Here is a 25,060-nt window from a genome sequence, read left to right as displayed (position 1 = left end):
CTGTGAACAAAAGGGCCCCCCAGGGCATCTACACAGCTTTTTTTGTCAACAGATTCTGTTGACAAAACACATTTTTTGGGTAGATGCTCTGCGAATTTTGTCAACCAAACCCCTGTTTTTACATGTGTATCGAATAGGTGAAAGTGACTCCCCAAATTGCCTGTAAGCCAATGGAAATAATGGACCTTCTGTAAGTAAGTATTGTTTCGTACTTATGCAGTGATAAGACAAACAAGTAGTTAATTCACTTTTAATCCACTTCCCGTGTAATGTTAGAAGTCTTTTTTTCTTGTGTTTTTCAAATAAATAACATTTTCTAAAAAGAATTAAACAGGGTGAGCACCATCTCAGATATTAATTTAATAAAAATACTAAGCGAACAGAGGCAAGATTTCCTCTTGACAAATGTTTACCATTTAAGCCCTGTTCTTACTCAGTCATGAGGTAATAATTGGAAAAACTTGAAAGGTTTAATATTTTATATACAGAGAGCATTCCATTCAAAGGCCAACACTCATGTTCTGTAAATGAGTTATAAGCACAAATATACAGTACTAAATGTCTGTTTGGTAAGCAGTATTCACAATGTCATGAGCTTAATATGCAGCTAAAGTCCCTTCTGGCTTTAATCATCAATTTCATTTTGAATTCCCAATATCTGAATTAATTGCAGGTGTCTGCTTCCAACAAGAGTGTAGTCTTTAAATTATACATGTCAGTGCATCACTTACACTGTGTCACATCCAGTTAACTTTTTTCCTTGTAAGTGTATGTAACACAATGTGACATGAAAGAAGTGCACTGACATGCTGTAGTACCTCAAGAATAAATACTGAATTTTAGGATGTTATAGTCTACTCAGATTTTGAGTTACCTTTGGATGACTAAAATAATGGATAACAGTTCACTGTGAAAAGAAGTGGAGAAGAGGAGCTTATACTGCTTCCCCCACACCCCTGCCATAAGCATAAAATTGGCATAGTCCTATCTTGGGTATCCGTGCAGGGTACAGTAAATTACAAAGGAAAATACACTTTTCAAAAATGTTTTAAAAAACATCTACTCATGTACGCAGTATGAACTAGAATGCATTGGAATGATATGGTAGGTATTTTAGAAAGACATCCACATTGGGTGGTTGACTCCAGCCTGAATAATTAAGTCAGTAGAGCATCAGGTTTTGGGTGTCAAGATCCACAGTTCACATTCTATTTAAGAAGCATAATGTTTTGAATAATATGAGTGTGTACTTTCTACTGAGAGAGATCAAAACTGCTTGACTAAAACCACCTACTGCTAAAACTTCAGTGAGCTACTCTTACAGCTTCATTAATGGTGATAAATGCTTTGGGAGACAGAGGTTCTGAGTGCTACCCTGGCTTTTGCTGTAAAGTTTCACATGGTCATTTTCTATGGTGTAGGAGCCATTGTGAGATTCCCCGGAGAATGGGTTATATAAATAATCCTCAGTCATTTAAAAATTGTGTTAGTTGGAGCCACTTAATTTTCTGCTACAGCTAACATGGAATATAACTGGTGTCTGTTAGCAAATGACTTTCTTCATGGGTTCCATTGTATTAAATGCTTCAGACTTAATACTGTGCTGTGGAGAAGTGAAATTTGAAGTGTTAATTGGGCACCCAAATTTTGAGGTCTTTGCCACCACTGAGTCTTGAATGTTGAATCCTAAAGTGGCAGCTTTGCCATTTGAGCTAAAAGATCATTACTAGTAGCATGGTATTTCTATTCTTCACACAGGATTGGGAGCTGAAGATTTGCTAGAGCTATGGGCAAAGGATGGGGGACACAGCTCCATGTCATGAACAGAACAGGGGTTGGGGCATCCATCACTCTGTGCTGCTCAGAATATGCTATGCTGGCCACCTGCCCATGAGAGCTTCCCTGAGTGTCATTTAATGGGCCAGGACTCCAGCCACCCGTGATTCTGTGGTAGCAGTGCCTGTGGACAGGAGTCCCTGGCCCTTTTGGATCACTGGGTCCCAGGACAACTGCCACTTTTGCCTTCACCTCCTCCTCCCCATTGGCTGGCCTGGGCTGAGTCATTAAAGGACAAGACTATTGTAAAATGTACTGCAATCATAACTGGGAAGATTAAAAGATAAACTGAAGCACTCCAACTTTGTCAGATGAACAGTCTCATACAAAGCTTTGTCGAAGCCCCGAGCTACTCCTGATTTTCTTGAAAACAGCAGTTGCACAATAGACTTCATAGAAGAAACTTCCGTATTACTAATAAGTGTAATTCTCCATCCTGTTCCAGCAAAAGATGAGACTGTTCATGCTAAGATGAAACTTTCTGTGCTGGGACCTTCGGTTTATATAGCCTGCTCCCAGATACAAAACAATAGAATTACTTAGAATTCTTCAGGATGCATTTGACTTGTGAGTTTCGCTTGAACTACCCAATATTTCTATAACACATATCTCCTTTGTTCTTTCTATGTGCTTCAGACAGACCTTCAGTTATCTCAAGTTGGCCAGGGGCTGGAGCAAAACAAAACAGCAGTCATGTAGAACTTTGAAGACTAACAAAATGATTTATTAGGTGATGAGCTTTTGTGGGATAAATCCACTTCTTCAGATCTAGCTGGAGATTAGTTTATAGCTCCCTCAACTACACGTATTGATACTGCCAGAACAGGCTGTCTTGCAAAAGAAACATTATATTTTTTCGGTCAAGAAAATATGCATACATTTCTTTTAAAACATTGTGAGTAATGATTTCCAGCTTTAATCAGGGAAATGGAATTCAAAATAAATTCATGCCAGTTACTACTAAATCAAGCACTGTGCTTTGTGACTGTACTTTTAAAGCTACAGCATTACTTTTGGCAACTTCTCTAACCTCCTTACCTGTTTTAAGGTAAGGGGTTTTTTTGTTTTGTTTTTGTTTTTTTGGAAATCTAATCATTACACACATTTGCAAATACGAGGCACAGGACTGTTCCTATCTTTTGGACTTAGTGATTTTGTCTCCTTTTGTATCATGGTTTTACGGATAGTCCTTTCCCATAGCCTTCCTTCTTTCTGGCAAGTGGTAAAGATATTCATATAAGCACACAAAACTTACCAGCCATAAGAAACAGGACAGTCTGTGGCTACTCCATTGATTTAGATCACAGAACTTGTTTTCATGACTTGCTCTTCTTCACTGGCTTGAATTTGAATAAGCAGAAAGGGGAGCTCAATTGGACTGCCCTCAGGTCTTCCATTCCTATAGTCTTTGCCCGGCCTTTCAATGTAGAGGTGTCACTTTTCTGTTTACTCTTTCTTGCCGCTCTGCGGCCCACAGGTCTATCTGAGACAGCCAGCTGTGTGAATAGGGAGAGCCCTCTCTTTAACACTAGTGCAGCTGACAGTTGATTAAATCTTCCTCAGCAATAGGTCTTTCCCTCATCAGCCCACAAAGCCAACTGATCCTCTGCCTCCATCCAGAAGCCCAAACAAACTGACACTATACTTACCTGAACAAACTATTAGGGTGTTTTCTCAACCCTTTCTGCCTGCCAATTCATACATTGATTTCCCTATTGAAAGGGCTGTTGCCATCTCTCCAGAAGGGAACTGAGCTGCTATTGATTTGAAACTTACCAGAGAGGCTGTGTCTACACTAGCAAGTTCTTTTGAAAGATTTTTCGAAAGAAGGGGGCTCATTAGAAAGATCCTGCAGAGCATCTAGACACAAAAAGCAATCCTTCAAAAGTAAATTGAAAGAACATGGCACTCCTTTCAAAAGCACTCTTCCTGTCCCATTTTAGGAAGAGGACCTTCTTTCGAAATCTTCTTTCCAAAGAAAACGTGTGTAAACACTCCTCAGGGCCCTTCTTTCGAAAGAGCAGTCCTCATGTCACCTCATCTTTCTATCTCTGGCCCGTTCTTTTAAAAGCGCAGGAGCTGTTTGGATGTTCTCCTTCGAAAGAGCAGATCACTCTATTGATCCACTTTTTCATGTGTGGGCATACTCTTTGAAGAAGGGCTTATTTCAAAAGATCTCTGTAGTAGAGACATAGCCAGAGAGCAAAGTTTGCAGGGTTCTGTGGCAGTTTGAAAGCCCTTTTTCTCCCCAACCTCACCCACCTGGTGTCTCAGAAAAAGACTGACATTCTGGTGGACAGCTGAGTTCCTTCCATCCTCAAAATGTTTTGGTTGGTCGTGGGGAACTAAAGATAGGACTGTATGATGACCAAGATGCTTCTTTGATATTAAGGGAAACAAGGGAGGAGGCACCTAGAACCTGGCTCAAATGAGGAAAGGCTTGAGCCTGGCCTGGGTAAGCAGTCTTTGACTTCAGGAAAGGGATACTCTTAGCAGTAACAAGACTAAGAAAGAAGACCTCAACCCTAGACATTTAATAATTCCAGTGTGAGAAGAAATTAGACCTCCAGATATGTCTGCTCAAAAGAGATGTGTGGGGCAGGGTTGTAAGGATTTAGGTTCATCTAGAACAAAAAGCCTCATTGCTACTGACTGACTGTTTTGGTTCTGCCCTTTGGACTCGTGTGACTTCCACTTAATTCATTTATTGTAGTCCTTACTGAATTAGTTCATGTGTTTCTAACCAGGCAGGAGTAAAGTTCCTCATTTATTTTGTGACCTTTGTGTGTGTCACTCCAAGGCTGATCCACTGAGAGTTTAATGTCCATGTAGCATTAGTTGGTAGACAACTTACAGCACTTACCCTTTGGACTGTGATTTGATTTTTGTGGTTACCAACGATAATCAGTTTCTGTGCACTGCTGCTTGTCTGGGGCCAGACCTAGAGGGAACAAGAAGGGGTCAGTTACAATGCTAAGCTTTCAAGAGCAAATTGTTAGTATATCCCCTATTTAACTTCATGCTGAGATACCCCCACCACACACATGCCAAGCTTACATTGTGTCTCACCCTGTGTTCTTTCCCATCAGTGAGCAGCTTCTCGCTCTTCTGCACACACTGGGTGCCTGTAAGTTGAAGGCAGCTATCCTGAGTGAGGGGCTCCCATGATTTCAGACTGGGTCAGTGAAATGTTATCCTACTCCTCTTGCAAGTTCTCTCTACGCCAACAGGGAAGCACTTACTATGCCCTGCCTCCCATCATGCAGGAAGTGGCAAGCAGCCAATTAGGTTGTTACTGAACAGCAGCAAAAGCTCATAGAGGGATTGGTTGTTCAGACCACTCCCTGTTCACACAGAGAGAGTTTGAGGTCTGCAGAAAAGGCAGTAAAGAAGAAGGGGAGAGATGGTGCCTTTACATACAAGGCCTGATAAACATTGAAGGAGTGGGAGTCTCGAGGTCAGTCCAAACCCAGAACTTATGCATGACAGCACAATTTACTTCCTATGTATCACCAAGACAACATTTGCAAAACATTCAGCACAGATGTTGTACTGTAATCAGAGGTTCAGATTTCTAATGAGAAGTGAGTAAAATATTTTGTTGGGACCATTTACAAGTTTTGGTCTCTCTCTCTTTTCAATTAATAATGTAAAAACTTAATGAGAGTTTGACTAAAATGCTTCTTACTTAAATATCAAAGTGATAGGCATCTTATAAATATATAAAGCAAATAAATAAAATGGAAGTGAGAAAATAAGAAAATGAAATCTATTTAGCCATTTTAAAATCTGTCTGTATTTCTTTAGAAAATTAGACTTGCACACTTTACAAGTCATCTCACCTTTTGTTGAACTCATCTTTGAAGTTTGAGTATTAAAAGTAGCTCAGAATCATGTAAATAATGTGGTTTTGTTCTTGAGTCTGCTATTCTCACAAATATGCTGTAGGCTGTCCATTATGTGCCGGAAAGACTAATTTATTGTAGATGTTACCAACTCCATACTGTTGCAAACTATGAAATAATTCAAGTATAACAGTGGTGCCTGCTAGTGTTGCTCTGGTTCAGGTTGAGTCAGCATTTTCAAATACCTCCCTGTTTGTTACGAGTTTAAATTCAGCAGAACGTATTTTTACCCCTGCATGGAAACTTGAAATACAAAATTTGAATCCAGTTTATTTCTTTATCTATTCTTCCTTGATACAACCAAAATCAGGTCCGTCTTGTTTATATCATTGAAAAAGATTAGCTCAAAGTTAGCTCATTATGGTATTCATGTAACACCTCACCGCACCACATTCCTTTCAAAAATCAAGTTTTGCTACTGTAGTAATCAATTATTCTATAGTATGGTTAAATAACTTTCGTTGTTCTATCAAAATTAAATACCACAGCACAGCTGCCCTCTGAAAATGGTTACTTTGGCACTCAGTACTTTAAGCACATTCCCTTTTTATTAAATTTAATGAATATTTCAAATTTCTGTGTATGAATCTATAATAATGTGGTTATATGTTTTAAACCATCTTAAAATCTATTTTTACAATATTTAGTTCAAGAAAATTAATAAATTAAAACCTTGCAGGGAAAACTCATGTTACTTTCATTATATGCAATGTAATCAATCCTTTTCAAGTATACTATTTGTATTTTATTTGTTAGACCTTGTCAGTTATCCTGCCCTTTCTCCTACACTCTTCTGTAACAGTCTTGAACTGTAGTTCGGATAACTTTCGTAGAGTTACTTCTAACTTAAACTGATCTGAGACTAGCAATCAGTCAAATTATTTAAAATGTATATATATGAAAATAACTATCCCAAAGTAAAGATGGGGCAGAAGTCTATATCCAGAAAGTCCCAGATTTTAGGAAATCACAGCTTTTTATTGAAATCCTAATTTTGCAACTCTAGCTGAATTCTACAGTTGGCTCCACCCAGAATTCCTAATCTGAACACCTCATACTTTGGAGGAACTTCACATTTGGATCCAGTTCTCGATGTCACACAATTCGTCTTAAATTTCCTTTGCTCTATAAACAGCATCATAAAGCATACATTGTAAATAGACATGAGTGATTAATTGTACTGTTCACTGGCAGTGCCAAAACAATATTTTAATGTATTTCGGCACAGCTAGATTTTTTTTTTTAATTTTTAGTTACACAGAATATTGGGAGGGAAAATAGTGTGTAATCAATAAAAATATTTATTTTGACCCAAAACCATATTTTTTATAAAAAAGCTTTTAAGCTATTTATCATTTTAATAATATTTCAAAATTGTCTTCAATGAACAGTTATTTTGAATTGAAAAATTGAAAACAAGTATTTTTAAAATATCAAAACAAAAGGATTCCATTTTTTTTAAACTTTTTCGCATTTTCTGAAATGGAGACAAAATGCTAGATTCACAAAAGCACTTAACCATCTAACTTTGGATGCTTAAATCCTAGAACTAGATCTTACTGGGATTCACAAAGCCCCTGCTGAGCTGCATCTGAGCATTAAGGTGCCTAAAATTCCTCAGTGCCCATTTTTTGCAGTAAAAAACGTAGTTTGATGTCTGTCTCTGCACCCCCATGCTGTGCATCCAGCCATGTAAGCAGGTGCATCACTGGTGACAGGAGGGTAGCAAGAACCATATCTCTGCAGGACATTGGCTCTTGCCTCTCCTCTGCCCAGGAGTGTGAGGAATGTAGGACATTTTTATTTATGCATCTCTGGCTCTCCTGTTTCTCTGAGGCTTCTTCCTCACTCCCACCTGCTCCCATCTGCTCTGAGGCTGGGTCGACATGGCGCTCAACCCAGTGCCGCTGCCAGCAGAGCTATGCAAAATGAGCTTCTTGGGACTGCAAGTGGCATGCCGTTTGCTTACTCCCGAAGCTCATTACCATAGCCCCACGAGAGTTCAACATTGGCAGGAGGGGGTGCAGGCACTGCAGAGGCTGTGTGGACAGGCCTCTGCTGGCTAAACCCCCTTCTGTCACCAGTCCCTTAGGCCTCAAACGTTTGAGACATAGAGGACTGGTGACGGAGGGCTGGGGGGAGGGGTTAGCCAGAAGAGACATGTCCACACAGCCTCTGCAGTGTTGGCACCCCCTTCTGCCAATGCTGAACTCTCGTGTGGCTATGGTAATGAGCTTCAGGAGTATGCAGATGGCATGACATTTGCAATCCCAAGAAGCTCATTTTGCATAGCTCTGCCAGCAGCAGCACTGGGTGGAGCACCATGTAGACATGGCCTGATTGAAAAGCTACTTCAATCTTCTCTCTCCTTTCTCTCCACAACCCCCTTCCCCTTCCACCTTGGGCTGGCTATTCTTTGCTCTATACCTAGGAATGTTTCAATGTAAGAGCAGTAGAACTAAAGAATGACCAACTACTAGGATCTTTCCCTGCTGTCATGAAACAAACATGCTGTCGTGCCACAAACCTTGTTTAAATTACACTTAAAACTTTCCTCTTTTTTCCCAACTCTCCAATTTTAGGGGGGAATGACAGTACCCCAGCACAAGGCATCTATTCATCCATTGGTTCCACTTCATACTTGTCTGAGAAACTATTTCCTTTACAATCAGCTGGGTCAGATTACCATGTAGGGCCCAGGCTGTTACACACAAATGTTGATTCCTCAGCAGGATAGCAAACTTTTTTTTTAGTTTTTGAATTCTAAGCACTCTTTTCCCACAACACTTTTGGTACTAGCTACTGTGCAGAAACAACAAATCCTTGCTCTAAATAGCCAGCCATTTTATAGCTGTGTGTCTCCTGTACTATATCTCCTCCAACTGGTAAGTAATCTTAGCTCCTGTACACTTTTTAATATTTCTGAGAGTAGCAGAGTCTCTCAAACTTGAGAACACATAGTGAGTGTCCTGGAGGTGATGTTCATGCTCACAAATCTTTAGAGAAACAGTAGGATTGGAACTGCCTTCCAATCCTTTGTATTTATTCATAACCAGGGAGGAAAGTAACAAATTTCTTACAGGCAGACTATATCTATGCTTACATTCCTCTTTTGAACGGGGAATGCAAATGAGGGAAATTGAAAATGCTAATGAAGTGCTGATTTACATATCACACTCATTTGCATAATCTCTTTTCGAAACAGATTCTTTCAAAAGGAAAAAAGCAGCGTAGATGGGGCTTTCTTGAAAATAAAACCCATCTTTGAAAGAACCTTTTTTCCTATTTTGTTTCAGGAAGAAGGATTCTTTCGAAGACAGGGTTTATTTTCAAAAGAGGCCCATCTACGCTGCTTTATTTCTTTCAAAAGAATCTCTTTTGAAAAGAAATTATGCAAATTAAGTGTGAGATATGTAAATCAGCATTTCATTTGCATTTGCGATTTCCCTCATTTGCATTCCTCTTTTGAAAGAGCAATGCAAGTGTAGATGTAGATGTAGTGTACTATCACAACCTATCACCCACATGGGGGGCCCACTGAGATAAAACAGTGCATGTAAGAAATTTCAGTGTTGGATGGAAAGCGGGATTAAGGGCAGAGGGATAGAGTAGGGGGCAGGTTGAGGGGCCTGTGGAGTGGGGCACTGTTCCCACTAAGATTTTTCATCCATGAATGGCGTGAGTTTTGTCTTGCACACCAATACAGAAGTCATGTATGCTTGTTCAGATGTTACCACCATGGCACCATACCGATCAGTTGCTAATGGAAGTGTTTTTGAAGCAGAAGTGTGCACACACACCGCCAGAGGGAAGGGGAGAGCCCAGTCACACATATACAAACACCCCAGCAAGAAGGGGGCAGCTTAGCCACATACATACACACACACACTCAAAGGGAAAGGGAGATCCCCAGCCCAGACACACAAACTCACACTGAGGAAGGATGGAGCCCAGCCACGCACACACTATGCCTCTCACTAAGGCAAGAGGAAGCCCAGCCCCACACTCACTCACCCTAGAGAGAAGCAGGGAGCCCAGCCACACACGCACACACTGCTACTCTGCCAGCTTGGGGCAGGGAGCCAGGCCTCCTCCATGCAGCCTGGCATGTCTGTCAGCCCCACTGGCCCCTCCTTCTGAAACCTGAAATGCCACCCTCTCGTGTAAGCCCAGAGCAATGCAGGAACCAGATGAAGCTACGTGTTGCTCTGCTTAACTCACCTGGGGAGACTGATCCAGTAGCCAAGTAGTTCAGTGCTCACCTGCTGGAGTGGGATGTTATAGACAAGCTTACAAAAAATAGGTGGGAGTACAGAAGGAAGACCTCCTTCATAACTTTTAGCCCAGTAGTTGGGGTACTTATCTGGGCTACTAGAGATCCCCAGTTCGCCTCCTCAGAGGAAGAAGGAATTTGGAAGTGGAATCTACCGCTTCCCAAATGAGTGCCCTAACTACCGGACTACAGGCAGCCTTCATGGGGCTCCTTCAGGCTCTCCCATTAAAGCTGTTACACTAAGGATAATAACCTTTTAAAATCTCAGTGGAATGGTGGATCTGATTCCTGGGTCTCCCATGTGAGTGCTGTAACTAAGTCTTCATCCCCACCCACATTAAGTGCAGCAACACTTCTTATGACCACACTCGGACTGCACCTACACGATGAGATAAATTCAATTTTTAACCTCGTTCTTGTGCTTTTGAATTTGTGTCCACAAACCTTGAAATTCAACCCACCATTTTTCCATGTTGAGTTTCCATGTCCCCATTGCCCTATGCAAGATCAACAGTGAGCAATGCATTGTGGGTACCTATCCCAGTCTCGTTTGCTTGTGGGTGTTTCCTGTTAGAATCCCAGATTGCAAAGCACTGTCCCAGAAGTCAGAGCACCCAGTAACAGAATTCAGCCCTCAGGTTCCTGTGCTACGTGTCCTCTGTGCACATTGGTTTAGTGGCAGGCAGCTGTGCTATCAGCCCTGTCCACCCTGACCAGTTCCATCAGCTGGACCTATAGATTTTAGGCCTGGGTGCTGCAGAATTCAAATTCTAATACAATCAAAAATTTACGGACTTCCTGTGACCACCTTCCTGCACACCTGAAAGGAGAGCGGCAGAGAAGGAAGAGGCCACACGTGGAGAGTCACTGCGTAGCTTTGTGGGATACATATGAGACACATCTGGAGAATAATAAATTTGAATTAAAGAATGGGGCTTCCATACTAGCCTTTATTCAAAACTTTAAATACAAAATTGATGCTATACCCATCTGGTAATATCGACATTTTATTATCGGTATTAGGGCTCACGAATTCTAGCTAATGGTGTTTACAGTGAAGACAGTGACATTGTAATATCTAGCTAACTCCTTGAAATTCAACTTTATCTCATAGTGTAGATGCAGCCTAAAGTTCTTTTGTGAATCTTAAATGTGGTGGTTACCTCGAACCTTCATTTTTTGCAGAAAATTTTCACCCTTTCAAGCTATATATAAAGTCTGAGACTAGACATCACCATGTATACTACTGAAGACCATAATTTTGATATTTTGGGACAGTCACTGGGTTGTGGTAAACCTCTCTCCTTTAGCTCATCCGAGTCCAATCCAAACTGATGGTGATAACATTTGATGCCTATTTACTGGCCCCTGTGAAAGGAGATAGTTTCTAGCAGACAAGGTTCCACGTCACACTTAAAATACCATTCCCAATTGTCACTCTTCCAGACTGTCACAGGAGAAAGTTGTCATTTCTCAAGGCAGTTTGATCCTCAGAAGATGGACGGTTACAACTACGTGCGATTTTGCTGCACCTATTCTGTGACTGAATAGAGTTATTAGAGCAGTCCATATGGCACCTTTCATAACTACACTACTAACACAGCCGAAAATCACTGAGAACTTTGAACGTCCCTTTTTATTGTTTGTCACCATTATGATAGTATTTAAATATATTTTTTGTGGCTTATGGTAAACCACAGTGAAGAAGAAAAACAGTCTTCACGATTATTACATTATGAATATCTTCCTTACATAAAATTAGATTGTAAGAGTATCCCAATATAGTATGTACTCCAGTAAATGGAACTTTGTGAGTTTTTGTTTCCTGAAGGTAAATCTCTAGGCTGGAATTTCTTTCCTTAGAACAACAGAGTTCTGGGGAGTAACCATGTGTTAATCTGTGCAAACATACTGACCAGGAGAAAGCCCACAACACAACTTAGTATATTTCTTGCTTGGACTTGGATGTGGACAGGGAGCAGAATTAACTCATTGAACACCATAGCTGACAGAATAGGGAAGTGTGTAATAACAGGAGAAGGAAATCCAGGTTTGATTGGTTCTCACTTACCTATCAATAAAAGAAGTAATTTTAATGATGTTGGAGAAAGAAAGAATGAAGGGAAAAAAAAACACTTCATATGATTTTGCTAAATTCAAAACTACCCAATAACAAATCAAATGAGTACTTTTTGTTCCTCCTAATATTTTCATTTAAAAGGGAGTTGCTGTGCAAAATAATGTCCTTGTCTGTCTCTTCCTCTTACAAACCTCCAATCAAATTTAATAAAGCTAGTTTGATGCAATGCCAGCCTACACTTGGTTTACCCTTGGTCGACTTTAATAGGGTCAAAAATATTTTCGCATTGGCAGTGTACGCATTAATCATTTTTCCAGAGGATTTAGAAAATTGGAAGAGACAAGGCCAAGCAAAATTTTAAATTAATTGGGCCTACCCCAGCATTCAAGGGTCACCTTGTGTCAGTTGTCCCACATTTTCCAGGTCATGGAGCTACAGTGTATCCTACAGCTGCCATGAGAAAAGATCCATGCTGTGGGCACACAAAGGTGAAAGAATTTCTCTCAGAAAGTGTGAATTTTCCTACGGGCAAGCACAACAATTGCAGCTTCCAGATTGTCGCCAGACACCAACCACTTAAATAATGCATGCTCGACTGATGCCTCTTCTTGGTGCATTTTCTAATCGAGTAGTCAGGAAAATTTGCAAACATTCTGTCATTTACCATAAATCCGCTGCCTGCTTACAACTACAGAGTAATTAATTTTAGTGCTGCTCAGATTTATTAATTTCAGCTGGGAAAATCTGTCTTCACAATCATAGCTGGTTAAACCTCCCTTTCCCGCTTCCTTTTTTATTTTGGTTTCGGTTGTTTCCTAATATTCTACCTAGGGGCTGGAACATCAAAGCACTATTCTACAAGGGAAAGACTGTTTGTGGCAATGCTAATGTGCTATTCCAATGTGACACAAATCACTGCTTCAGAATTTCTGATCGTAATCTGCAATAATGCTCTCTCAGTATCTGGCTGGCTGGCCAGATGAAACTGCCAATGCAAAATAAAGGAGGTGAGTGATAGCCTTCTTGTGGAGATATAATTAATTTATTAGTTCCTAAAAGGGTTTACTGTGTCACAGGCAGTGTGAAAATCTTTCCATTCTTGTTCTTATTCAGAGGTGCAGGGTGTCACAACCTAAGTATAGAAGAAAAACTAAAGGCAGGAAAGTTACACTGAATGGTTTATCATGTGTCTAAATATTTGTAGCCTGTAACTTTCTGGAGTATTTGGTGAGAATAAAATGATCAGTTTATTCACAGAACTCAAGATTATGAGAACATGAGCCAGAAAATCTCTAATCATTTTTATATCCAAATTTTGTAAACATGGAGAATTTTATTTGTTGAAATGGTCTATCTTTATTTGCAAGGTTGAACTCAGAGTTAAAGCATTCTTCATTCAAGCAACAGTCCAACCTGGCTGCAGTCCAAACTGTCCATGTCCACTCTAGTGAGAGAACTGGTGCAGCTGGGCTTTTCTCCTGGAAGCACCAGTTCCCATCAGTGTTGTGAAGTAACCAGTATTTCCCTTATAACCAAATTTCTGTATGGCTGTGTTCAAACAAATAATGTTAATTTTCTACAGACAGGAATGGGGGAGAACGAGCTAACATTTAAAAAAAAAAAAAAAAGTAAGCATGACTCACTGAGAGTTCAGACATTGTAAAGTATTTCAGGATGTTTGTGGTCATTTTGGTCTAAACATTCCTGGTAGTTCTAGCTGGCTAGTCCTCTCTTCAACTGTTCTCTTTAGGGCAATCTAAAACTACACTTATTTTATGAAGAACTGTAACTCTTTGATTCCATGTAGCTTAGCAGATTGCAAGCGTTAATGAAGTTAACTATGAGACTCCAGAATAGTTGCCTAGCTAACGATTTAAAAGCAAGATGGTGAAATTTGATGTAGCATAGTTGTACATTTGGCAGAGTAAGCCATACGATTGTAAATGCTTGACAAGCAATATGACAGAAATCATCATAGATTGGATACATGTAAAAATGAGGACAATGTGCTTGAAGAGCATGTAAATGAAGAGAGAATTTAGAGGAAGAAGCACCTCATGTTTCTCATCTAATTACAATATGAACTAAAGTATACATTTTATCCAGTATTTAAGACTAGTGCAAAAGTACATATCAAATATAATAGAAGTTCAATTCTGTGATCTTTCAATATAGTAAAAATTTCCTTACCCAAATTTTGTTTGTCTGTATTATAAACTATGAATTTTTAAGAAATGTCCAAAAATAGGCCATTTCCATCTAGAACCTAATAGTATTTATATGGGACACTTCAGAAAAAAAGAATGGTAGTATACCGTAGTCCATTGTAGATTACTTAAAGACTTTAATTTAGCATGTTTTTAAAAGAATCATATATCTGGTACTTTCTCTTTGACTGTGCACTTAACTTTTGCACCACTGTAGAAGATCAATTTTTAAAGGCATGGAACGAAATTGTGAGAGCTAATGTAAATACTCCGTCACAAAACCAACTCCAGGACAACATGCACCCACTTTAATTATCATTACAAAATACAGAGTTACAGCATAATGTAGTCAGTGTTCCTGGTGGCATAAAATATTAGGGAATTAGGTATATATATATGTATATAGATGAGATACTGTACTGTATTTTAAATATATGCAGCCCACTTCTTAATATCATTACTGAACCATTCTATTGCTGATGTTTCTTCCATTACGTATCTTATTAATCAAAAACATTTTAAATTTAATTTAATTCAGGCTATTTTGTTTAAAAGTAGCACTGTGCTGCTCGTCACTGTATTTTGACAGCAAACTGAATTCTTGTTCACAAGTATGGGATTTGTTTAGCTCCAGGCATCTGTGTTTGGATTACGAGAATGCTGATTGGTTCACTGCCAGGGGCACATAAAGGTCAAGCTGTCCTTTTTTAAAGCCTTTTTTTTTTTTCCTAAGAGTTGGCTCATTAATCAGAGTTAAAAGAAAGGGGAAAAGGCAGTGACTTGAAATCATTTGATTCTCTTTTTTCAAGGGGTATTTTAAAAAGCAGAACTCAATGTTAGTGTTAGAGGTTGAGTAGATGTTTGTATGGATCATACTGACATACTTCTGACAGGTGACCTGAAACCTTTCAAACTGACATCTGTCACAAAGACAGACAGAGGTTTTCTAGCCCGAGAGCCTGTTTTCATGACATTTCATTTTTCATCAGATTTTGAGAGAAGGGAAAAAAGAAGATGAACTTGAAAAAATCTTGCCAGGGGCAGAAAATGAGATCAGGTTTTCTGCAGCTGTCTAACTCACCTTTAAAGGTTAGAGGTCCAAGTAAAGTGAAGAAAAGGGTTCATTTTGATATTATTAGCTGAAAGGACAGATTACATCCTTAAATGTATTTCTACCAGTTACATAACCAGTAGGGGACATTGTAGTGGTGGGGATAGCTAAGGGTGAGTTGGTTGAGTCATTACAAATACTGATTTTCCTGGTTTACTTGTTCAGCTGTCTCATGTTGCCTGAAATAGAAATTTGGACACAAGTTAACTTTATACAGCATCTGAGCCCAAATATACCACTATTTTTCTTATGAGGCATATTTTGTGATAAAATATATAATATGAACCCATTGTCAGCCACCTTTCTTTTTTCACACTGTTCTTTGTAAAATAATGGCCACTGTTTTAAACAAATCATTAATCTGGACCCAGAAAAAAATGTAATATGGGCATAATAATATAGTTACATTCAAAAACCAGAGCTTTTTTTTAAAACTTTTCCCAATGAGAGGTCAACTATGCAGCAAGATTGTTTGAGTGAAAATCTCAACTAGCACCAAGACACAAATAAGATGCCGGCTAGAAGCTGAGGGTAGGTGTGAAGTCCGTACCTCTTCTATATCCTCAAACCTGCCAAAAGACCTTGCCTGTAAGTCAGAGTCTTAGCTCCAACACTTTCTCTATATCAGAAGTACAAGAGCTGAGATGTGGGGAACCAAAAGTTATGTGAGACACAGAGACTCCCCATTACTTGTTATTGCTGTGTCCAGGACCAAAGCTGACTGGGCTACAGGAGCTGCTATCAGACATTTTCTAATGCCCAGCTGAACTGAAATCTTCTGAAGTTTCATCTGTTATAACTCAAATTCTTCAACACGGCTAAACATAAAATTAAGTTCACTTTGAGGTTTGGGTTCAAACTAACTGAAAGTCTTTAAGTGAAATTTAACTGAAACTGTGTTTGCTTGGTTTCATATTTAAACCTTACAGAGAACTCATTTATTATTTTGAAAAAACAGACGTTTATCATTGCTGACAAATTAATGTTAAAATTAAATTCACAGCATCATGGTTTTACTGCTAATGTATAGAGAGAATCCCACAATAGCAAAGAGATTCTGGATTACATCTGTTTTGTCATATTTATCTTATTCCATCTTTTCCTGAGTGTTTCCTATGGTCCATCGTTGGCTCTGATTTGGGTGGGAAGTGTGTTTCAGTCAGCTGTGTGCTTTGTTATGTTGATGTTGTGGATATTCCTCCTACAGCCTCAGAGGTACTCACAGTCATAAGTTATTGTTTTGGCTTCATGCTGCTTCTGCTGACATGTTCTTCTGAGCCTAATCAGCATTTAGCAACTTTGATTAGAAATGTCATCGATACAGAGATACAAGTTTTGTGTGGCACTCAAGTTCTTAGTGAGCAATATTTAGTTAAGTTTCTCCATCATTTCAGAATTATTTTTCTTCCAGGAAATGTTTCTTTCATTGTTGTTTTTAAAAAATTGGGAAGAATAAAAAGATGGGCATCTAGTCTCAATAGTTTTAGCATGATATTCTTTGCCCAGGACTTATCAAACCATTCACAAGGGTGACTAGCATTAGACTTCTGTTCAGATACTTGGGTTTTTCTTCATTGGTTGGCTTCGTTTGATCAAGAGACATGGAGGGGTTTCTAATCTTTTCTGACTGATCAAGTTGTTTTTGCATTTATTTTAAAATATAGTGGTTACCAAGAATATGATACCTAATTAATATATATATATATACAATATATACAAATTCCAACAGCATGCTAGCCAATGTCCTAGTAGGTGTGTCTGTCTGGCGTATTATAGGACAGGTGATGATGTTGCAGAGGAGCGATATAGTTATTCCCCAGCTAAAACTCTTTGTGGACTCTCAGAGGTGTTTCATAGTAATAAAATGATCCTTGGGGAGAGTTCTTCCCACCCCTGTGAAGTCAGGCAACTCCACCAGTCTCATGGTCCCATCCTCATTCAAGCACAAGGTAATGGGAATACTAAAAAGTAACAAGGACATATGCGTCTGATAGGATTCTGGATAGCACCTGTACAGGGACACATGCTTGTGAGGAAGTTCCTTGCATAGTGTTCTCCCTGAACAGAAAAAATTTGGGTTCGTCTATGTACTTACAATTGCATCATACAGACATAATCTGCAAATTATGCAGAAGCATGAAGAATGGCGAAATGATTACCGGCTAAGGAAAATGGTTAATCTTTGGAAAATGGACAGGTTCCTGGAGTAGGCTTTGTTTATATTGGAAAGAAGGTGTCTTTGACTCAGTGGGCTTCAGCCGGTTCACCTCAGAACACAGGACAATTCCTCTTTTGTGGGTGATGATGTAATTTGTCTTTACCTCCAAAGATCTCTAAATTGTGACTAAGTCTAAAATGTCTTTAGGTAAAATAACATTTTTGAAAATGTTAGGATCAGTTATCTCACAAGAGATAGGGGACTTATATGAAAAGTCAATGTGGAGCATATGCAGGCTCTCACTTTCACAAAAGAGCCAAGGCCATCACTAAACAATGTATTAAAGCATTGTTTCTTGAACCTTTTGAGACCACAGGACACCAAACAATAGTAAGTATCGGAGCGGTAGCCATGTTAGTCTCTATCCGCAAAAGCAATGAGAAGTCCTGTGGCACCTTACAGACTAACAGATTTTTTGGAGCATAAGCTTTCATGGGCAAAGACCCACTTTGTCAGATGCATGTAGTGGAGATTCCAGAGGCAGGTCTAGATACACAAGCTCTTGAAAAAAATGGAGTACCAAACAAGAGGAAGGCCAGAGCTGACGAGGTACTCCCTTCTTTTCACGAGTCTGTATATTTAGACCTGCCACTGGAATCTCCACTACGTGCACCTGATGAAGTGGGTCTTTGCCCATGAAAGCTTATGCTCCAAAAAAATCTGTTAGCCTATAAGGTGCCGCAGGACTTCTCATTGTTCAAACAATGATATTTTTATGCAGAACATCTAAGAGAATGAATTGCCACATGCCACACAGGTCCATTGGCTGACATCAAGCAGCTAACTGGCAGCGTATGTGTCATGTCACTGCTAGTTGCTATACTGCCGTATAGATAGAAATAGGTTAGAGGGGAGGGGAGGCTAGCACAATGTTGGTCTGCCTTGAAGTGTTTGCAAACTATCATCCTCACGAGATACTATTTTCCATAACTGTTATCATAAAATGGTTATTTATTGTAAAAGTTTGTATTATTTTTCCAAATACTTGCAGCACACCTGCAAGTTGTTCACAGAACATAGTTTAAGAAACACTGTACTAAAGCATTGCTGTGGTAAGGAGAGAACACATGGTCCAAAAATATATAATCAGTATCTGGCATTTCCAATGTACATAAGTCGTCCCTCATTAGTTCCTTCCATTCACAGAAAATCAGGAGGATCTGAAGTAAGTTACATGTGTATTGGGAGAAAATATCTTTTGTATAATAACATATTAGAATTAATCAAATTAATTATTGTATTTAGAAAGGAGGTTATTGCAATGGTAAGAACACTGGTACTACTCATATAATATAATAATGTAAGCATGCATGCATGTAACTCCAGTTCTCTAGTGTAGTGGCTCTCAACCTCTCTATTTTACTGTACCCTTTCAGGAATCTGATTTGTCTTGCATATCCCCAAGTCACACCTCACTTAGAAACTATTTGCTTATAAAATGAGACTTTAAAACATAAAAGTCTCAGTACACTATTAAAGAAAAATTGCTTATATTCTCATTTTTAACACATAATAATAAAATAAATCAATTGGAATATAAATGTTGTACTTACATTTTAGTGCACGGTATGTAAAGCAGTATAAACAAGTTGTCCGTGAAACTAATATGTTGCCTATAAACAAGAATAAACAAGTTGTCTATAAACTAATACAGCTTCCCCAGGGCTCCAGGCAGGGGATGTCAGCAGCCACCATTTCCCCCAGGGCTCCATGCAGGAGCGCTGGCAGCCGTCACTTCCCCCAGGGCCTCAGGTAGGGAGTGTCAGTGGCTGCCATTTTGCTGGGGCCCCAGGCAGGAGCACGGGCAGCCGGGATCTGTCATATTCGCGAAATTCAACATTCGCAAGCGTTCTCAAGATGGAACCCTTGCAAATATTGAGACCCTACTGTATGTCTATTCGTTTGTATTGATTTTGCTAGTGTTTTTGATGTATCCTGTTGTAAAACTGGGTAGATATCTAGATCAGATGATGCACCCTTTAGAAGATGTACATGTACATCTGCTAGAGAACCACTGCTCTAGAAGGTGCTCGATTTTCAGACTTTCTAAGCACTTTCAGCTTTAAGGCTATGTCTAGACTGCAGAGTTTTGTCTAAAGAAGCTTTTTCCCAAAGTGATCTTCCAAAAAATCTATCAACAGAGTGCATCCAGACACCTAAGCAATCTGCTTTCCCAACAGAGAGCAGCCAGATGGGATGCTATCTCAGCAAAATGGCCACCCAGAACCATGTAAGCCAGGTGTTGCAGGTCATAAGTTCCTTCCAAGTGCTGGTGCTGGAGCCCTGCACCAACTCACACTTAAAGGGACCCCTCCGGACAGCCATTCTCTGCCCCTGCTGCAGGATTTCCCAACCCTGCAAGGGACAGTAAAGCCCTCGCAGTGCCCACTGTGCTTGCCCTACAGTTGCAGGTGATACAGCTGGTCCCTGGGTGTCATGCAGCCAGAGCTACCCCTGGACTTACATGGCCCCGCATGGACATGCTGTTGGTTATGCCGCATTTTCTTGCAGCTGCCTTCTCATTCCCCAGTGAGGTTGACCCTGGGCTCATCTACAGGACTGTCTCCCTGACTGTGGGAGGTACACCCTGGCAACCACACCCCACAGTGGACAGGCAACTCTGGAGGTACCACACCAGTTTGGACTGATGAGACCAGCTGGTCATGGAGTGGTGGGATGATGAGCAAAGGCTTCAAAATCTCCTCATGCAGCAGGCCACCTTCCTGGAGCTCTGTGCCTAGCTCACCCCTGCCCACTGGAGATGTGACACTCAACTGCAGCCCACCACCCCTCTGGAGAAGCAAGTTGCAATTGCCATCTGGAAGCTCACCACTCCGGACAGCTACCGGTCGGTGGGCAACCAATTTGGCCTGGGGAAGTCCTCCGTAAGGGCCCTTCTTATGGAGGTAACGCATTCTCAGGCTGCACTCCCTGCATGGAGGATGGGAGGCAACCTGCTAAAGGGTGAACCTTGGGAAGTAGGCTTTAGGGGTATGAGGAGTGGGGAGGTGGTGGGAAGCCCCATCCCTGAGGGATTGTGCCATACCACCCTAACATACCCTGCTGAGACCTCACGGGGTAGGAGATGGGAAGGGGACATGCACCTCCCAAGAGCCCAGCCATTCCTTCCCCTCATTCTGTTCTGTGCATTTGTTTGCCTCCCGCTGCGGGTCATGAGGGCCATGGTTCTACTGCAAGGGCCACCTGTTTGTGAGACTTCCTCAAATTGTAACCAGATTCACTGCCTTGGGATTCCCAAACTGTGCTAGAGCCATTGATGGGACCCACATCCTGATACACTGGCTCCAGGGGGTGTTCATCTGGAGAGGTCAGTGTGGCTTGGCCCTCAGTCAGAGCTGGTATGGCTGTACAGAACATCAGGAAGGAGAGACAGTCATTCATTCATGCAGACACAATCCCTGAGGTCTCCACCATCGGCAGCAACCAACACCCCTTAGTTCAGGGGAGGGAGATGTCCTGGAATCAAAGCCATGTGTGGCTTTCATAGCAGCCCTGAGGTGCCTAAAAGACTATGCTGCCCATTTCCACCCTGCTCCTCCTGGACAACGGGCAGCTGGGCAAGGTGGGATGTCCAGCCACAGTGGGGTTCCCTCATGGGTGGCAGGTGTCACCATGGGACCCATCACACACCTGTGGGTTGCCGCACTGTGCTGTTTGCAGCATCCCTTGATGTGTCTGGTGTCATGCCAGAGTCTTTGTGGCTAACCTGCTTCCAGCCGTGGCAGATACTGGGAGCTCCCCCTGGGCCTGATGCTCATCTGGCCTCCCACAAGCCTGGCAGCAGAAAGTCACCCTGCCCTGGGCCTGGCTGCTGGGTCCATATGACACACACTAATGCTACACATGGTTACATGTGCAGAGACCACAGTGCAATGTCCAGACCAAGCCAGCCTACTGATACTTGCACCCCACCCCTTCTATGCCTGCCTCCCACATCCTGGGTGTGTTACAACTTGGGCATTCATCTGAGGAACCTCACCTCCCGCATCTAAAGAGGCCTGGGAAGAGTCCTGGCTGGGATGGGCTCCAGTGCAATGATGAGGCTCCTAGGCTCCTCCTGCTGCTGCCCCTCATCCCCCTCACCCTTGTCCTCAGACTCACCCTCCTCCCAGATGGCAAGGAGGATGTCAAGCCCTGAGTCCAGCATGAAGCTGGGGTGCAATGTGTTTCCTCCTCCCCAGATCTGCTGGAGCTCCTGATAGTGTGAGTCAGTTGGGGGTTCCGGGCCCACACATAGCCCTGCTTACACTCCTTGACCTTTGCCCAGCCCTTCTGTGGGTTGCAGCAGGGGAAGACACTTCAGCCAGAGCCTTGGCCACGCCGCCACAGATGTTAATGCTCTGTCACATGAGTTCTGGAGAGTCTCCTCTTCTGCCCAGAGCTCCAGGAAGGCCAGGATCTCTGGGCCAGACCAGCAGGGGGCCCACTTCTTTGGGACCCTGGGCAGGTCCTGGGAACCACGAAGCAGCTCCCTGGAAGGGCCAGAGGGTCTTGGGGGAGCCTGTGGCTGCTGGAGGTAAAGATGTGGAAAGCCACACAGCAAGCAGCTGCTCTCCAGACCAGCTTCCTGCCATGGGGTTTCCCCAGTCTCCCTGTAGCTTTCAGAGGGCCTGGAGGCAGGAGCCATAGAGCACAGGTTGCAGTGGACAGGGTGTCCACTGGGACACCTCTGTGGCATCCTGGAGGCCTCTTCTGTTGACAGAAGGCCTTCCATTGTGTCCACAAATGCCTTCTGTCAACAGATCTCTCATGGAAGAGGCATTCTTCCTCATGGCGAGCGGGGTACTGCTGTCGACAAAACCTCTTTGGTCTGTCACACTTGCAGTGTGGCTGTGGCCTGGGTTTTGTCAACAAAATGGCTATTTTGTCTACAAAACTCTGCAGTCTAGACATAGCCTTATTCAAGACACTGGAAACGTTAAGTGCTCAGCACATCTGAAAATTAGATTTCTATTAAACTAGAGATGTAGTATAGTTTAATGAGATTGGGTTCTTGACTTGTTCTGCCTTTAGTAAACCACTTCTCTCTCTTTCTTCATGAAAGCCTGAAAGACACAATACCTACCTTTTGCCTTTTGATTTGTTGATGTAATCCACACTAATGAGAATTGAGTATAGGAGAGAATTGTTAACAAGCATATAATTTCCCTACAATCTCATACTCTTGTTTACATCACAAATAATCAAAAAAATACAATAGGTATTACTTACATTTTTAGGGTAGTTACACATGTAGGAGAAGCTTTAAAACTGGAAGCTGAACAAATAAATTGCAAATAATATCTTCCTTATCAAATTGTTCAAGGGCAGATTATGAAATTCTTGATATAGCCATTACTCAACATTATTTGTGAACATTTTAGTTATTAACTCTTGAGGTTCAGATCATGTGTGAAGAGTTTGTTGGAAAACTGTCCTGTTCATTTTGTATATAGTATGTTTTTATCCAGTCCAAAAAAACTGTCACTTTATAACTGAATAAACTAATGAAAAATACCCTTATTTGAGCTTAAAATTTCAATTTTGAAAGTGTTTTCACTGAAGAAACTTGACTCTTTAATAGATGAAAATGAAAATATTGTGAATTACGTTGTTTTTTTAATTTGAATTATTTGAAAATATTTCCTCTTCTCATGCAGCTCTATTTAAAAATAAAATGCAACACATTCCTAATACAATAGAATCCTGAGGTACGCACACTCAAGTTGCACCTATCTCGGGTTAATGTGACTCTGAGTGGTGGGGAGCTGGGTCCTGGCTCCGGGCTTCCTGCTTCTCAGGGAAACCAAGAAAATGACCAGCACTGGTCATTTTCCCTGCTCCCACAAATGGCAGGCAGCCCAGAGCCAGGCACCAGCTCACTACCATTCAGAGAAGCAGGGAAACTGACCAGTTCTACTGCACTGGTCAGTTTCCTGGTTCCTGTCAGGGGAGGCAGCCGAGAGTTGACTCAGCTGCTGCCCCTGACAGGAGCAGTTTCCCCACTCCTGTCAGAGGCGGCAGCCTGACTCTTGGCTGCTGCCCCTGACAGCAGCAGGGTAACTGACCAGCACAGTAGCACTGGTCAGTTTCCCTTCCCCTGTGAGAGGTGAGCTGAGCATAGGACACAGGAAACTGACCAGCAGTGCTGCGCTGGTCAGTTTCCCAGCTCCCCCAGCTGATAAGAAATTTGACTTACAGGGGGTTGCACGAGAACTCAACCTCTGCTTAATTTGGGGGTCTACTGTTATAAAAAATGCAGACTATGTGAGCTCACTAATAATGATTATTTCCTTATTAAATTACTTGGAATTTGCTTGTCCCACTTTCCACTGCCTCATGAAACAATGTATGACTGTCCTATAATAAAATTGATCTATACTAAGATGGATCATTTTCCCTTGACACCATACCTTGGAGATTTTTTCTAGGAAAAAGAAGTGCTTCCTTGGTTCTCTTGATTTTTCCTTGCTCAAGATCTCACCAGATTCTCTTATTTATGTTACTTTAATTTTTTCTGCAATCATCTGTTTAAGCTGGCTGAGACAGATTGGTGCATGGTTTCTTTAAACAGTGTTTTGCTCCATCAACTGCAATATATTTGGTTTAAATAGAAGCAACTGCTGTTCCATGGAAAGTAAGTGCCCCAAAAGCTTAACGCGATGATAAAAGAAACTAAGCCCTCACTAGCTGGCACGTCTTCAGCTGCATTACTCATATAATGCTGTTTGCTAAGGAGCTTCACCATGTAGTTCAAATTTATATGGATTTATAGTTGGGTGTGAGAACCAAAATCTAATTAGAGGGAACTGATCAGACTTCTAGGTTGACTGGTTGCTATCCACCCAGTTCTATAAAGGTAAATACATGTTTCTTAGTAAAAGAAATGCAACTCAGTATCTTAATATGTTTTATTAAACACTTAAAACAAAAAATTATATGAAGAAAACAGACCACCAAACTAAACTACTACCAATAATGTGGAACTAAACCAAAAGTAAGACAATTCAGCTGTCAAAATGAACAAGTTACTATCTATGTTGGACTGGAATTAAATAATCAAATTAGCTGAATCATCAAATTGATAACAAAAATAATAAATCCTTAAAATGAATAATCAGATTAGCTGAATCATCATATCATTAACAAAAATAATCAATCCTTTTAGAATTATATAATGAAATTATCTGAATCATCAAATTATTAACAAAAATAATCAATCCTATGCATCTAAGTAGTCTTAGGACATGGCTGCCCATTTGATTATAAATGCCAAGTAAATTCAAATATACTATTTGAATGGTTACATACACTTAAACTAAACTATCTTCTAATGTTAGAACCACAGATCAAATGATAAAGCCCTGCACTCAGAAAGAATATGTGAGTATATGTGATTCTGAAACTATCTGTATACCAAATAGAGGATT

General features: G+C 40.9%; 1 long non-coding RNA gene across 1 annotated transcript in view; it reads left to right on the top strand.

Annotated features, from left to right (window-relative positions):
- The first annotated feature begins 5,226 nt into the window (after window positions 1–5,226).
- The window catches only part of LOC142013651 (uncharacterized), a 72,964-nt gene continuing 53,130 nt past the window's right edge, over window positions 5,227–25,060 (top strand). The window contains exon 1 of the long non-coding RNA XR_012645746.1: window positions 5,227–5,293. This is a non-coding gene — a long non-coding RNA (uncharacterized LOC142013651). The remainder of the gene's footprint in view (window positions 5,294–25,060) is intronic.

This window comes from Carettochelys insculpta, chromosome 5 (assembly GCF_033958435.1).
Source record: "Carettochelys insculpta isolate YL-2023 chromosome 5, ASM3395843v1, whole genome shotgun sequence".
In the NCBI taxonomy this organism is placed as follows: Eukaryota; Metazoa; Chordata; order Testudines; family Carettochelyidae; genus Carettochelys; species Carettochelys insculpta.
This window is presented reverse-complemented; position numbering and strand designations above follow the sequence as displayed.